Source organism: Durio zibethinus, unplaced genomic scaffold (genome assembly GCF_047325235.1).
Source record: "Durio zibethinus cultivar Kanyao isolate XHJ-2024 unplaced genomic scaffold, ASM4732523v1 HiC_scaffold_30, whole genome shotgun sequence".
Classification (NCBI taxonomy): domain Eukaryota; kingdom Viridiplantae; phylum Streptophyta; class Magnoliopsida; order Malvales; family Malvaceae; genus Durio; species Durio zibethinus.
In genome coordinates, this window is record NW_028322653.1 from 1,939,165 (window position 1) to 1,943,887 (window position 4,723).

A 4,723-nucleotide genomic window follows, 5' to 3' on the forward strand; every position below is an offset into this window, starting at 1 on the left:
AACGCTTTACTTTTCAATTTAGTTTTGTTTAGTATAGTAGCGTGGAGTACGGGACAAGAGAACAGCCTAGCTATTTCAGGGGGAAGCTCCTAACCTGTCAGTATGAGCACGTTATACGCATCGTATGTTCCCCCCTCACCCCGAAACTTCAATCCCTATATGCGCCTATTACATTACACAAGCACTATCATTAAGGGGGGCAAGAGATTTCTTTAAAGACTTTATTCGCAGACCGCCTTAGCTGCTTGAAAGGCTCATCCCTTATTCTTGCTTAACCTCAGCACCTATCGCACTGATTGGGCCTACCAGGAGTGCTTACCGAAGCCCCCGTTAACTGCCAACCCTTTGTGCCTATCGAGGCAATATTTATATTTGTTATCCCAGGGGCGCAGCGTCTGTTTCGAAAAGGACCAGGAAAAAGAAAGAGCGGACGATTCTCAGCATCCACCTTCTGCTTAGAATATAAAGAACTTGCTGACGTTCTTTTTTCTTTCTCCCGAATCTTAATCCAAGCACAGTTGGTAAAGCAACCTGCCACTTTGATTTGAAACCCTCTTACGTGGATCGCACCCTATGGAACTGCACTTGGGATCTATCTGCATCCCTTTCCCATCTCCTCAGCACTAAAATCTTCTTTTCATAACACCAAGTTCATTGGTGCCTTCTTGCCTCATCTTCACTTTAATAAACTTGAAGTGTGAACTCCTGCCTTCGTGATCTAGGACTGGGAGGTTCGCATCGCTGCCCTAGCTTCGTGTTAAAGGCACAACGGAAAGAACTACAACCTCTATTGACGTAATATTCATTCATAGTGGCCAGGCGGGTCGTGAGAGAAAAAGCTATGGGAACGTACGCACCAACCTGAAAATCCTTCTCTTTCTTCCCTTGCCCGAGAGGGGTTGATCCTTTTGATAGAGAACACGTACTTGATTGAGGAAGACTCGTTAAGCGAGTAAGAGAGTAAGCCACGATAAGGGATAAGGCTCGTAAAGGTGAAAGTGTCTACATAGAATCCTCTGTTTTAGTGTTTTTGTATACGATCGGTACTCTAGCTAGTTTTTTGATATCGAGAATAGCCTCTTTTTGGGGTTCTATTCTCTTGAGAGAGTTGAGTTGAAGAATGTACTTGAGATAGACACTGAAAGCAGCATAAACTATCTCTATAGATTTCCTTGTTATCTTTTAGTCGTTTTCTAAGGAATTCCCTAAAGAGTGTCAAGACGTGTAGGGAGAGGGAGGTCAGCATAGTTTTGAAGCTTACCTCCCACTCCCGGAGAACTCAATCCCGCTAAAAGCGAGGGCAATCTCTCCTCTTTCTTCACTGGATGGGTACTCTTGTGAAGCTATCTTTCTCAGTAGATCTCGTTAACGATGTATACTGATTAGACTAGAGAGTTAATAGAGGTAGAGAGGGTGTAATGGGATTGCACCCGAACGAGGAATAGGTCCGGAGTGAAACGTAGGGGTCCGTTCCGTATACGATAACGATAGCGATTTCAAGTTTCATAGTCTTATGTTAAAGTCAAACTGGATCTTCATCAGCACGTCGGATCTGCTGTCTCTGTGCCTACCTATGGCTATGGAATTGGAAGGGATGGGAATAGATCTACTGGCCTCGGAACCGAGCGAAGGAATTCCACTCTGCTGGGACGGTTCAGGATGAACCGAGTATTTCATGGGCTCTGTTTCTGTATCCGGGCAGGGCTATGTTTTTCGATCCCAATAGGGAGGGGAGATATGATGGTAAGTAAACTGCTTAAGGCGCAGCTTCCCCTGCCTCTGCTACCATCTTCGACTCTATCCCGGATGCCTTTGGCTTTGGTTACCTACTGGACGCGCCGGGGAGGTTACCACCAAACGCAAGGGAGGACAAACAGAGGGAGCGGAGCACAAAGCCAGCCCTGGGAAAGTCGCACGGAACCCTGGCCCTATTTCACGAGGTTGCACTGACGTAGACAGATTTTGAGAAAACCTACTTTTCTTTTAGCGACCTTTCTTCTACTAGCTAGTAGTACGATCAACTAAAAACCATCGATAGACCCGCTTCCATCGCTTCTTCAAGACCTATGCTCCGTCCCGGCCGTTGCCGAGCAAGTCTTCTTCGCCACCCCTTCTACTGGTCGGACCCTCACTCCATGAACACTAGGCGAGGCTTTTATTCGCAATAGCAGCCTCTGCCTACTAATCCTTGCTTTCTCTGCCGGGATGGGTGGGGATAGGTATTTTTGGGGGCAGGACTGACCAACAGAGATTCAGCTAGACGTCCGCAAAGGGAAGTAAGCGCATCAGGGAGATGGACGGATGAAACAGAGCAAGGGAAGGCTTTCACTTTTGATTGAAGGATGAACAGAAAATGCCATGTCGGGAATAGGGGGCCTTCTCTCATGAAATCTTGGAACATCGCCTTCTGCACATCCGAATGAACATCTCGCCATTCGCTTATCCCCGTCGGGGGAGGGAGTTGGTTGTTTGAATAACTCTTCGAGATCTCTCTGGCACATGCCACTATTTTTTCTATGGATGAAGCGGATCGGACAGAAAATATGAAAAGGTGCATTTCATAAAGAATGAACCTCCGACCGGCTAGCTGCGGCGGCCTCCCACACGACCTTCTCTTACTGATGATGATGGGCTAAGGGCAAGCTCTCTCTCCACTATTCCATCTCCATCGATTGCATGCATAAAGCCATCTTAGGTTCCAAAACCTTCTGCTCTGGGGTCAGAGTTTTTTGTATCCGTTCCATCTCGACGGTTCCAAAGCCGAACAACGAGAGATGGCTTCGTTCCCCTCGTTCCCGGATTCAGATAATGGATTGGAGGCTAGGGTGCATAAAAGATATAGATTCCCTCGCTTTCTACTTAACCGGATGTACAACGAGCGGAAGCGAAGGGCTTCACTTCACAGAAGCCCAAGCGGGAGCGGAAGGGGAACTAACAGATAGAGATTCAAGCGGTCCCACAAGCTAGCGAGCAAAGCGATAAATAGAAAACCAGTCCATTACCAGCTTGGCTGTCAGGCTTGAATATCCGATCCTGCCTTCCCTCCCTCAGGTCAGTAAGTAAGTAAGTAAGGTAAGTCTCTTCTATTCGAGCAGGAAATAGAAGAAGATAGCTTCATTCCTGTGCGTTCCCTCTGGGCAGTAAGTTTTGGTTATGGTATGTCCTGGAAGCGGGAGTGAGGTCCCTCTCGGGGAGAGGGCTGCTGAACGATAGCAGTCACAATTGGATGAAGGAGATCGTGTCTTCCTCAATCACCCGGCCGTCTGGATTTATTCCAAAAATATTCCATTCGGAGGAGAGTGTTGAGCGCATTCTCCTCGGTAACAGCAGGAAATAGAGGTAATAGAGCTCTTTCCGTACAGTTCTCACTTCTCTGACCTCTCCTCTAAATAAAAATGAGGTAGTTTTAGCTCCCTAGCGCCTAGGTGGGAATAGAAAAGTACCCTTTTTAGCCGGGGCGGGAACAGGCGTTACCCCGCGTATCGAAAGAGGAGAGAAAACGCTTCACGGGGGAGCGGCAGTCAAAGCGGGGCGGGATTCTACAGAGTGATTGACCTCTCACTCGCGGCACACACGCTATATGTAAAAGATTCTACCGCATCTCTTGCAAGTTCTCAACAGACGATTCGCCGATCAGAGTCTGCTTGTTCTGTAGCCGAAACGGGAGATGACAGGGGCGAAGAGATTGAATAGATAGATTCAAGGGAACGGACTGACAAGCCCAAACTTTGGCGGGGAATGCTTACCCGCTCCTCTTTCGAGGAGAGAAAACGCTTCACGGGAACGATCTTAAGGTGCTTCAGGGAGCGGCACTCGGGTTGATAATTCTCCTTTACCTACGCAATCGCAATTATTGTTTTGATATTAAAAAGTCGGATAAAACGAGGACACCTAGGAATAGTGAGTGCACGCCCTAGATCTTAGAGCGCGCAAACTGAGCCCGGCCGATACCGATACCCGCTCCTCTCAAGGAGGAGAAAAAACTTCACTCTCCTTGAAGAAAGCAAGTGACTGCCTCACGGGGCAGGAACGATCTATACTATATCCCTCACTTCAGAAGGAAGAAGATGACTAAGCAACTCTTATAGCAGCTCTACCAGGGTTTTCAAACCTCTGTGGAAAGACAGCCAAGCGACACAGTTCCACCTTTTTTCACCATGTCAAGTCCAAAAGGTCTTGATGCCATTGTCGCATATCGGCAGTTAGCTATTAGTCGCATAAGGACAGCGGATATGCCGATTTGATTGATGGAGTCAGTTTTGAAGTCTCTGTCTCATCTAGAGTGGTAAACGAAACCTTCTTTCTCTTTCTTGGGAGACCCTTGGAAGAGATTTTTTAGAATATAGAAGGTATGTTATCGACTCCCCTTCTCTTTATCATTTTGATTTCTACATAATATTTCTTTCACTACTAACATCATGTTTTCCCTTTTTTCCAAGCGGGAAATCCTGTGCTAAGGAGCTTCCCTACTTACGAGCGTGATCGTAATCAACATAATGGAAATACTCCAGCAAGAAGCCCAGTATGGGTTCAAATTAGGTGTCGGCGTGAAAATGAAGGGCTCAGGAGGAGGTAGTAATCAGGTAAACACGATCTTGGGACTTGAGGAAAACCCGGTTAACCCTGCTAAGACGATTAGGCGCGACCCTTCTATTGTCTTAGGAACTTCCTTCTCCTCTTCTTCTTTCGTACTATTAGTCTACCTACTCTAGAATAAGACTGA